Raw genomic sequence first — 12,407 nt, 5'->3', positions numbered from 1 at the left:
GCAACAGATATCTACCATCTTCTCTTGTCAGGAATGGGTCACTTTTCGTTCTAAGTCCTGATTCACATGGCAAGTTGGTCACCACTATAAAACTTGTTACTTAACATCCAGCTAATTACAAAATGTCTACATTTTTAGCTGAAAATTAATGTTCAAAATATTCATTAACAAGAGCAAAGCAATCCCTGCATTTTCCTTATGGTTATTTTGCTTAGTGGGAATATCAATCACTTCTATTTTATTTGCACCAAAATATCCCTGGGACACAATTAACCTACATCATTGAAAAGTGTTTTAGAAATGTCACTTAATAAAACACAGCCTTTTAATATCATCATAACAATCTGAAATATTAAAATCTTTGTTATTTTCCTTGTTCATAATTAAACACACTCTCAGACAATAGTTGCTGTTGCAACTCTAATTCTGTAATAAGGAAAATGTCTAGACTATTTCTAGTGATATATAAAGATACACAAATTATGGGGCTTTTGTTAGTTTATATATCTAAAATGCTTGTCCCTTTGAAATCTTTGCTAGTGAAATTAATGAAATAAGATCAATGCTATAATTTGAATGAAGAAAGTTGGGAGGTGTCCATAGAGTGATGTGAAATGAAATAAGTCAAAACAAAGCAGAAGCTTCCCAAACTAAAAGACCAGTTCCTAATAGAGGACTATTAAATATAAATTTGAGTACATTTCAGGTGAATACATGAGTTGGAGTTTCAAGTTAATATATGTTGGCCTCTTGAAAAATGTGTGTGTGTGTGTGTGTGTGTGTGTGTGTATACACACAAAGTCTATGCTTGGATAAATGTGTGTGTGTGTATATATATATATATACACACACACAAAGTCTATGCTTGGATAATACCATTCCTTGAAGCTAGTTACAAGAAAAACAAAAACAAAATCACAAACAACAACTACATGTATTTGCAAAGATTTTACCCATATTTTACTCATATATGTATCATTCTAAAGTTATTTGCTATATATTTCATTGTACAACCTATATGTAAATATAACAAAAAAGGTAAATAGATTATTACATATCCAATTTTTACCTTCTATTTGTTGTAGATAAAGGAAACTACTTTCTTTTAAAAATGGCAGTTACTTTGAAGATAACATCAGGCCTCACTACTTTAGGGTTTTTCTTCTTTATTTTTTCATGTACTAAGCAAATATGTTGGTGCATGTCTCCAGAGATCTCTTTTAAAATTTCTCAATATGAGTGACACCTTTAATTTCTGAAGTGATTCTCTTTAACCTTGACACAGAAATCTCAGCATTACAGTTTACTTTTATGTTTTACTTTTACCCTGGTAGGGGTGAAAGGAGAGAGAAAGAGAGAGAGAGAGATTCATAGAGACATGGAGAGAGGGACAGAAAGAGAGAGAGGGAGAGGGTGAGAGAGAAGGAGAGAATATGAATTCTCTGCATTAAATAATAAATTATACTCAAAGTAACTTTTTAATATTCACATAATTTCTTTCTTTCTTTTTATGTCATTTCTTTATGTTGGATAGATTCTACTGAAAACATTTCAGCAACAAGTAGGAAACTTTAACCTAATTTGAATAAAAACACTTTTATTGTGTTCATTCTGCACTTTTAGTAATTAATTCTGCACCCTCAGTAAGTTACAGGCATATGTTAAAAATGTGGAAAGACTTCTGCCTAAGGGGAAAACTTCCTTGCATTTTGGAGAAAGGCTGTTCTAAATGATTGATCTGAGATACAGTAAAAGTAAATTAGTAAGGCAGCCCAGAAATAACACAGACTGTGGAATGCCTTCTTTAATTAGGAGCTTCCACACGAATATGATAAAGCCACAACCAAGGGTCTTATTTCAGAGCCTTGATAATACAGGCAAAACTGTGCTGTAAAAAAAGCTAAGCAAAGTATTTTGATTAGTATTAAAAGAAAGGGTAGGAAGGAAAGTAGGTGAAGGATGCCTTAAATTCTTCAGAATTTCTCTGTGGTTTAGAGAGATGACACACAGTCATGTTTCCCTGCCCCTGCTCCCGAGCTCAGCTATAATGCAATGGGTCTAGCTAGAAAAGTATAACTCATGCAACAGCATGGCATTGGTATATCTATCTTCAAAATCTAGTGCCCCAGACTTGCCATATGGCTGTGTTTTGGAATACACATTAAAAAAATGATTCAAAGAGTGACTATTTTTTCCCTTCAACATACACATCTTAAATTTCAGAAATTGTGGCAATTTCTTCCATGACCATGGTAAAATCAGCACACTGCATTCTAGTACATTGGATAACTTCATTTTAGTGTTGCAGTCTCCATAATACTACTGCAGAAGTGCTTATTAACTGCTTCATTAGTAAATACCAAGTGGCTATCCTTAATTACAAATCATCTACTATTTTTACATCGCCAAAGTAGTATGTATAATGTATTCAACTCTCCAGTCATGTCTTGGAGTATTTTTCCTAATACATATTGCAATTTTTGTTGTTTTTTATTTTTATTTTTTTAAACATTTTATTTACTTATTTGAGAGAGAAAGAGAAAGAAAGCACAACCAGGGGAGGTGGGGGGAGGGGTAGAAGGAGAGGGAGGAGGCTCTGCATTGTGTAGGCAGCCAGGCTAGGGGCTCAATCCCAGGACCCTGAGATCATGACCTGAACCCAGGTCATTCCCAGCCAGGGAATCCCTGGGTGGCTCAACAGTTTAGCGCCTGCCTTTGGCCCAGGGCGTGGTCCTGCAGTCCCAGGATAGAGTCTCACGTTGGGCTTCCTGTATGGAGCCTGCTTCTCCCTCTGCCTGTGTCTCTGCCTCTCTCTCTCTCTCTCTGTGTGTGTCTTTCATGAATAAATAAATAAATAAATAAAATCTTAAAAAAAAAAAAAAAAAAAAAAACTGAGCCACCCAGGCATCCCATTTATTGTTTTTTATAACAGAAATAATGGCTAAAGAAAAATCAGGTTTCTAATTTATGAGGAATGAAGTAGTGATCTTTATACTGATTAAAAAAAAAAAAAAGATGTATTTATTTATTCATGAAAGACACAAAGAGTGCCAGAGGGAGCAGAAGTAGGCTCCAAGTAGGGAGCCCAATGTGGGACTCTATCCCGGATCTCAGGATCACGCCCTGAGCCGAAGGCAGATGCTCAACCGCTGAGCCACCCAGGCATCCCTTTATACCGATTTCTAATGAAAGGAAGTAGTAGTAGAATTTACTCAAATTTTCACCTTTATTAAAAAAATCCCGTGTTGATTATTTTACAACTTGAAAGAAAGCAACAAGAAAAGCATTTTAAAGATTCTGGATGAGACATCTATTTATAGAGTTTAATAAAAATAGATTTGGGGACGCCTGGGTGGCTCAGCGGTTGAGTGCCTGCCTTCGGCTTGGGCGTGATCCTGGAGTCCCTGGATCCGGTCCCACATCAGGCTCCCTGCATGGACCCTGCTTCTCCCTCTGCCTGTGTCTTTGCCTCTCTCTCTCTCTCTCTCTCTCTCTCTGTCTTTCATGAATAAATAAATAAAATATTAAAAAATAGATTTGATACTGAAAATGTATATTCAACCATCAAAATAAGTGTGTTAGTTCTTCACTAACAAAAATAGATCGAGAACTTAATTAACATCACTGATAAGCTATTCTATAATTTCATAATATACTGAATAAAGCTAATTCTCAATATTTTTGCTCATTTTTTAAAAGGGCAAGGAAAGTCATAATACAAAAAGAATATTCCATTGAAGAAAGTAAAAGTAGGTCAGATATGTCAATTTAAATCAGTAGACATTAAGATTAATACATAGTGATTATATAACACTATTGCATTGCATAAATAATAGGCTGATGATACACAGGACAAAAATGGTGATGTATTCTTTTTAAAAATTTGTAAATATAGTATACATGCAAAAAAGTACATAATTCATATTATAAAGCTCAATGATAATTTTACAAAATACGTACAACTACGTAAGTAGCACCTGGGTCAAAAATAGAACATTATCACCATTCCAGAAGCTAGTTTGTACCCACTTCCAGTTATTATGCTCCTCCCAATCACTATTCTGATGTCTAATGTTACAGATCAGTTTGCCATTTTAATTTTTTGAAATGACATAATAAAACATGCATCCTATGATGTTGGCTTCTTATACTTAGCATATGTTTGTGAGATTCATCTATATTTTATGTAATTGTGACTCATTTTCATTGATTTGTAATAGTCCACTCTACTGATATGCTACAATAAATATGTTTTTTTTTTTCTTGTTGCTATGCACTTGCGTTGTTACTGGATTTTTGGCTACTGTATAGAGGATTTTTGAGACTATTCTTGTTGTATTTGTAGGAAAAGTATATTCAATTTTTAAATATCCAATCAGGATAAAGCAGTCAATTTTGCATTATGGAAGCCTAAAAATTGCTATATTCTCTCAAAATGCACAGAAAAAGATAAATATTTAAGCTTCAAAATAATTAATTAAGAATAAAATTATGTATTTCCAAAGAATAGAGAAGTGACATTTGAAGAACATAGAACTATGTTTGCTTTCAAAGTGTTAAGATAAAGATAGGGTATAAAAAAAGGAAACTTAGACCTCTACAAATTCTGCACACAGCAAGGTAGGTTACTCAATAGATTAGTAAAAGTTTCCATAGATAATCTACTATAATTCATAACTGTTTCACTTTGGGAACAAATGTTGTTGACATTTTTTTTAATTCTGTCAGTATATATTAAATACCCAGAATTATAGTATTTAATGCAATGTGGAGAGAAAACTCAACACATATTTAGATCTTAACATAATTCAGAGATAAAATTTGTAAATATTTAAGAATTACATTTTAAGAAAAATAAATTTAATCTACATATGCATAATGTTAACAACAACATACTGTGGAACACATATTTTCTACCTCTAACATACTATTCCAAGGCAGTATGCTATGGGTGACCAGCAGACTTGATAATTTTTTAAACAATAATTCTGTACTCATAAGCAGAATGCACTATATGAATTTATAATGAAAATTTAGGAAAACAGTGATTATATTTTTGGAGGAGGAGACAAATTTCCTTCTGTAGAATTTAAGCTAATCAATTTTATTTGTTAGTCTTTGAGATACTAAGTGACATTTCAGTAAAACAATTCTATTTGTTTTTTTTATTTTTTTAATTCAGGGAATTATCTCTCCCAATTAGGAATTTAATCATTATTGACTAAATATCTACTATGGGCTCCAAACTATGTCAGATGCTGTGGTGGAAACATAATCCTTGTTTTCAACTGTTACAGTTTTGCTAGGGACACACATGAAATAACAGCAAACCATGTGGCCATATACCACACAACCTGAGCCCAGAGAAAAAGATTGTGGATGAGATTAGATGTAACCCAAGTGAGTTCATGGGGAAATAGTCCCTAGAAGAATTAAAGTGAAATATAAAAAAGAAGGGAGTTTAGAACAAGGCTACATTGACTTATTATCTCTAACATAAGTGTTCCATGTAGGTAAATAATATTGAGATCTGGAAATTTTGAGTTGTTACAAGGCAAAAAAAGAAGAGGTAGTAGTGATAATGATAATGATAATAATAAGTGTCCCCAGTAGCATTAAAATACAAGTCTCCTAATTGCCATACATTTTTTACATTTCCTTCTCTATACTAGACAGCTCAATTTTCAAGTTATTTGCCAGTTATTTGACAGATGATTCTGTTTATAGAACCAAAGTGAAGGGACAAACAATAAATATGATTTGTTTCAAACTTAACTTTTATAGCATGTTTATTCTGAAGAAATAAATATCTTCATATACACTTGGGTGGAATATTATTTTAACTGTGTATAAATGAAGAGATCAATAGAAATTTAAAACCTGGGTGTGCTTTTCATTTATTTTTTTAATATTGATGATTATTCAGTATCAATATATAATCTTATACCTCAAAATCATCCTCTTCTTCTTCTTCTTTTTCTTTTAAGATTTCATTTATTCATTTGAGAGAGACAGCACAAACAGGGTGAGCAGGAGACAGAGGGAGAGGGAGAAGCAGGATTCCTGCTTTGCCCGACATTGGGTTCCAACCTAGAGTACTGGGATCATGACCTGAGCCAAAGGCAGATGCTTAACCAGACAACTAAAGTCATCCTCTTCAATGAATAAAAGTTAACATCAGTATTTTATTTGTACATCAAGAAGTAAAACAAAATCCCATACTTCCATAGAGGTTTCTATTCTAGATTCCAAGAATACCTATGGGTATGGTGGATAGGTAAAACTAGTGTGTAAGTCTCATCAAGTTGTTTTTAAATTGTGTGTGTGTGTGTGTGTAGTTTTCTGGAGAAAAGATCGTTGCTTTTATCAGAGTTTGAAATTTTAAGTAATTATAGTTTTATATTTCTAATTTTAAAGTTTGTATTCAATGTCTCTACAATTCAATGCCTTTACAATTTAAAAAGTCAATTTAAATGCCACTCAACAGAATTAGCAATTTTAAAAAATCAGAAATAATATTGGGATGTTTTATACTCAAGGACTGCTTGATTTCTTCTATTGATACATTTTTTGTTTCTTTGTACTCAGTAATAACTATAATATTTTATTTTCTAGGATAATATCCATTTAAATTATATATATCCTTTCTGTATATATCAATTACCTATGTAACTAAAATGCATAACAATGATCAACAGACAATACAGAAAATGTATTTTACAAGTTGTGTGTTGCACCTATAGTTCTAAAATGTTACCAGTCTCAAGTTTAATATCTTAGTGTCTCTCTTGCTTACAAAATTTATTTTTCTCTTGTAGACCTGAAGGCATATTCATTTAGCTCCTTGACCTTTTTGCTGCTGAACAGCTGAATGTCAGGTATAGCATACCTGCCTCTTCTATGAACTTAAATCTATATATTCTTGTAAAAATGTCAATTAATTTCAGACTTTACTGTGAAAAAAATTAGGGAGATTAAAATAGAACATCTTATATATACCAAATAAACCTCTTCAAGAAAGTGTTATGACAATAAAATTTATGGTAAAGAAAGCAGTAATATGGTAGCAGTACATAGCAAAGATGAAAAAATGTATTGTCTGACATCATTTATGATAAAAGTTTGTTATTACCATTTCACTAATATGTGAACCAATAACATGTTGATAAAACTAGGCATCTTTGTTCCTTAATTATTATTTGTCCATAAATAGGAATAATTAAAATCCTATGTGGGCCAAATCTGGTTATTTCTAACATCAGTTGTTATAATCCCCAAGAATTAGTACCACAAGTGATTCACTGTTGCTGTGCTTTTTCATACTAAATGCACATAAACCAGAAAGAATAGTTTTTGTAAAAAAGGGTATTTCTTTGCCAATACTTGTAAAGATAGGCCTCTATTTATTGTCCAAGGTTATGCGATTTAGAGATACAATTGCATATTAAGGTAGTAAGTAAGTAAAGGAGCCTTAGATGGAACATGTTATTTATACAATGTATTTCCCTCAGGACATACAAGCAGTTATTTTTCAGTCCAAGAATATTTGTATACCTTTGTTGTACTGAAAAAGAGATATACACTCAATGTTGCCATAGCATTTGCTTTACTGTCAGCCAACAATACAAAATATACCTGGTATATACAGAATATACTACTTCAGCAACCATAACAATACATAACTATTTGCAGAAATAAATCACCATTACGTTTGCACATTTCAAATGTTTTTTGATACCTCTAGTTAACTTGTCCTCCATAAAGATGGTGCCATTTTGGAAAAGGCTTTCTAAATTCTTAGCAAAGTGGATTAGGGAGAGCAATTTAATGAAAATACCTGTATGAAATACATGGTTCTTTTGAAAATATACCATTTTGTTATAAATGGGCACTGCATCTAGTTATCACTGTTTGGTGTTAAACAGATATTTAAAATTATATGTTAGGTGGTTGAATAAATACAATAATGAAAAAAAATAAATTTACATGTAAAGAAAAATAAGAGCAAGAGAATATCTTCATTATTTGGCACCTTATAGATTATCATTCATGAGACAATGTACTCTATTTGTACTGTTTTGACACTATCAGAAAGTGGTATAAAATGAACTAAACAAGCATTCACAAGGGGCACCTGGGAAGTTCATTCAGTTAAGTGTTTGACTTCAGCTTAGGTTATGATCTCAGAGTCCTGGGATTGAGCCCCATATCAGGCTCCTCAATCAGCGGGGAGTCTGGTTGCTTCCTCTCTCTGCTCCTCCCCCACTCACGTGCACATGCATTCTCTCTCTCAAATAAATAAAATCTTTAAAAAAATAAGTATTCACAAAATGTGTACTCCAAGCATCAATCACAGTAGATTGTCTTCCATTCTTAAAATTTCTCCCAGAATGCCACCCCTTTCTACCTTGACAAAGTCTTAATAGTCTCTTATCTCTCAGCTGCATCTTTCAAATAAATCTTTGTTGCCTGTTGATTCTGCACAAAACTTTCAAGGTTATTTTTAAGAATTTCAATGAGGTTATGTAATTCAAATACTTAATTACCATAGTTGGCTCAAATTTAGTGGCTCTCAATCTATACAGGCATCATAATCATATGGAAATCGTAACAAATACATGAATACAAATTGCTGGCATCTCAGACCTCCTTAGCTGATTCTCTGAGGGGTGGAGCTGAAGTGGTACAGGGTTCTGTAGTTTAAAAATCTTCTCAGATGATTCTGATAAATCCCTAAGCATATCTATTCTTCCTGAATCACTGGTCATAGAATGAACCCTATCTGCTCAAGCCTCTCCATCCATGATCTTTCTGAAAAAGCCAAAATGAGTATCTCCCTATTTCGTAGCCTATATTGTAATAGCCCTAAATTTCTCACCACAGCCTGAGCATGCCTGTTCCTTCACATTCCTAAGCCTAGAAATCTCTTCCTCCTTACCTTTCCCTTAGTCAATTCTGTTTTTCCTAAACCACTGCATCTTCTCTGTGAGGTCTTCTTTATTCATTACTCCCAGGTGGAATGAGTGTCTAAGGCTCATATGTATTCAAAGCCTTTGTTCTTTATTTTATTTTGAAAATTATCAACTTGTATAATTAGGCTTTTTTTGAAAGTAACATTTTATTGGAACATAAATTGAAAAAGTTAAGTTACAATTTTTTCACATTATTTTTTCTACCAAGTAGCAAAGGATTAAATTCCTAATTTTAAAAATTATGCTGCTCACTGAAAAATTTAGATAATCTGACTGTATATAAAGACTTTTTCAGTTACAGTTTAATATTATAGTTGATATTGAAGATAGCCTGAACACTATTGATGATTTATGTGTGTGCATGTGTGTGTGTGTGTGTGTGTATATATATATATATATATATATATATATATATACACTTAAGAGTTTATGTTGGGTATAGATTAGGAAACGAATGTGTAAAATATTTGAGAGTAGTACTGGCCTGGCTTTTTTTTTTTTTTTTTTTTTAAAGCCTGGCTATTTTTGAGTACAGACCATTCAGTCTAGGGACAGGATACAGAAGCATGCATGAATGCCAAATGACAACAAATAAATCAAATAGTTTAGAAATAGTTCCATCGGGCGTGGGGGGTGACTGGGTGACAGGCACTGAGTGGGGCACTTGATGGGATGAGCACTGGGTGTCATTCTATATGTTGGCAAATTGAACACCAATAAAAAAATAATTTATATAAAAAAAAGAAATAGTTCCATCAACATGCCTATATAAAGGCACTGATAACCAATCTACATGAATCCAAATTTATTTTAAATCTTAAAACATGTCAAATGTCTCTACAGAACTCTTCATCGATTTCATGAATCATATACAGTATTTATTTTATAAAAGATGTATCAAAAGGGATAAAAAGCAAAGTACTGTGGGCTTCTAGGTGTTAATAAAGTCTTAGCTGTTAATTATACTTTATTATCTCATGTGCTTGGCTGTTTGATTAGGCTATGGGTTCGTTAAGGACAAAGAGTATGATCTATTGATGTTTTAAGTATACAAAATAATGCTTTAAAATATAGATGCTGAGTTAATGAATACTTTAAAAAATGAAGGTATTTGCGATTAATATGAAAGATGTCGTTATATAAATCTCAGATGCTCTGGATTTCCATACAGGACATTTATTAACTTAAAATTTTTTTTTAAATAATAGGAGAGAGGTCAAGACAGCGGAGGATTAGGGTCCCCAAGTCACCTGTCCCCACCAACTTACCTAGATAACTTTCAAATCACCCTGAAAACCTATGAATCTGATCTGAGATATAAAGAGAGAACAGCTGGAACGCTACACGGAGAAGGGGTTTCGCTTCTAACAAGGTAGGAAGGCAGAAAAAAATAAAAAAGAATCCAGTGGGGGAGGGGCCCGTGAGGAGCCAGGCTAAGGCAGGTTGGGGAGAGCCTCCAGACAGGAAAGCCCAGCCCTGGAGAAGCGGGAACTTTAAAAATCCGCACCAGATTCTTGGTAGACCAAAGTGCTCAGCGGGGGACTTGAGCAGGATCTCAGGAGGGGCAGTGGAGGCTCCAGTCTCCCGGGGTCACTACCGAGGAAGTGCACCTGGTGGAGAGTGCACCGCACGCCAAGGGCGGGTCTCGGTGAAGGGCTGGAGCGCACCTGGCGGGGCCCTCGGGAGCAGCTCAGGGGGGCGGGGGGCTCCCCGCGGAGGGGGCTGCGCCCTGCTGCCTTCGGGAGCTGTACCCCAGGAGCGTGGTTCCGGGGGCACAGGCCCTGGACCCCAGGACGCCGGGGGACACAGCCGGGATCCTGAGCTCCTCCGGGACAGGCGGAGGCAGGGAGGGCCCAGGACAGTGAGGACCCTCCTGCCTCCGGGCGCCCCCAAGGTGTGCAGGTCAGCATACCTGTCCTGGGAGCGTCTAGGCCAGTATGGAATGGGAGATGCGGGTGGATACTGGGGGAGCTGACTCCAGGGCTGGGAGAGCTGGCCGCTGCCAGTAGTGTTGTTCCTCCTGGTGTCACCCTGTGCCTGGGAGGGGCGGGGCCGCCAGGGAACAGGGGCCTCACGGGGTAAACAGCTCCCACTGAGCCCTCACCCGGTGGGGGGGCGGGGCAGCTCCCCCAGGTGCACACACCTAGGAATCAGCACAGCAGGCCTCTCCCCCCAGAAGACCAGCGAAGGACAAGGGAAGAGCAAGTTCTTGACCCAGCAGCGCTGGAAAGCTCCAGGGGAAGTCGAGGGATTTATAGTATATATAACCAGAGGGTACCCCTCCTTTTTTTTTTTTTTTTTTTGGTCTTCCATTTCCCAGTACAACTCGTTTTTATATCACATGTAAATATCCAACTTTTTTTTTCTTTTCCCACCTTAACTACAATATTTTACCACCTATTCATTTTTAAGATTCTTCCTTTTTGATTTTCATATTTTTACAATTACAGGTCGTAGATATATTTTCCACTTCTAGATTCCCTTCAACATACTCAATTTAATTTTGGGAGATAAATAAGATATGTTTTTTTTTTTGGTTTTGTTTTGTGTTTTTTCTTTTCTCCGCCTCATTTTGTTCTACAATGGCAGAAGTGAATACCTCCTAACACATGACCAGCATGCACCCAGAACCAAGTGGTATACCATGCTGGTTCATTCTGTGAGATTCCTCATTCCCCTTCTTCCCCCTTCTTTTATCTAATTTATGTTTGGGTGGTCAGTGTTGGGGCCTTCTACAAGTATTTCTGGTTTATATAAATTTGGGACTGAGCATCTTCTAACATACAGAACTGAGGATCAACCTCTAGAAACCCTCAGGTAAATAAAAAAAAAAAAAAGAAAGAAAAGAAAGAAACCCTAATGTATACTACATTCTCCCTCCACTACAACTTTATCACCACCACCATCTCCCAGTCCCCTCGTATTTTTCTTCTCCTTTTTTTTTTTTTTAATTTCTTTTTTTTTTTTTCTCTTCAGGATTCCTGGCCTTTTATTTTTTTACTACTTTGTTTTAAAATTTGTTTTTCACTTTAGGGGTCCTTTTGTTTTATTTCATTCTGATCTCTGTTTTCAATCTCTGGTCTCTGACCTCAGCAGAATCACCTAGGGTGATATTTACTTAGGTCGTGGTTGATATTTTTGATGCAGCCCACTCATACAGCCACTCTGCACTGAGCAAAATGACGAGAAAGAACTCATCACAAAAGAAAGATCAGAAACCATACTCTCTGTCGCAGAGTTACAGAATTTGGGTTACAATTTGATGTCAGAAAGCCAATTCAGAAGCACAGTTATAAAGCTACTGGTGGCTCTGGAAAAAAGCATAAAGGAATCAAGAGACTTCATGACTGCAGAATTTGATCTAATCAGGCTGAAATTATAAATCATTTAAATGAGATGCAATCCAAACTGGAGGTCCTAACAACGAGGGTTAAT

General features: G+C 35.3%; 1 protein-coding gene across 3 annotated transcripts in view; it reads right to left on the bottom strand.

The window, feature by feature from the left end:
• GRID2 (glutamate ionotropic receptor delta type subunit 2) overlaps positions 1-12,407 on the bottom strand; it is a 1,466,011-nt gene that overhangs the window by 840,784 nt on the left and 612,820 nt on the right. The gene's annotated exons all lie outside the window — the stretch shown is intronic.

Source organism: Canis lupus, chromosome 33 (assembly GCF_048164855.1).
Source record: "Canis lupus baileyi chromosome 33, mCanLup2.hap1, whole genome shotgun sequence".
In the NCBI taxonomy this organism is placed as follows: Eukaryota; Metazoa; Chordata; class Mammalia; order Carnivora; family Canidae; genus Canis; species Canis lupus.
Note: the sequence above shows the minus strand (reverse complement) of the source record. Positions and strands in the feature narration are given on the sequence as shown.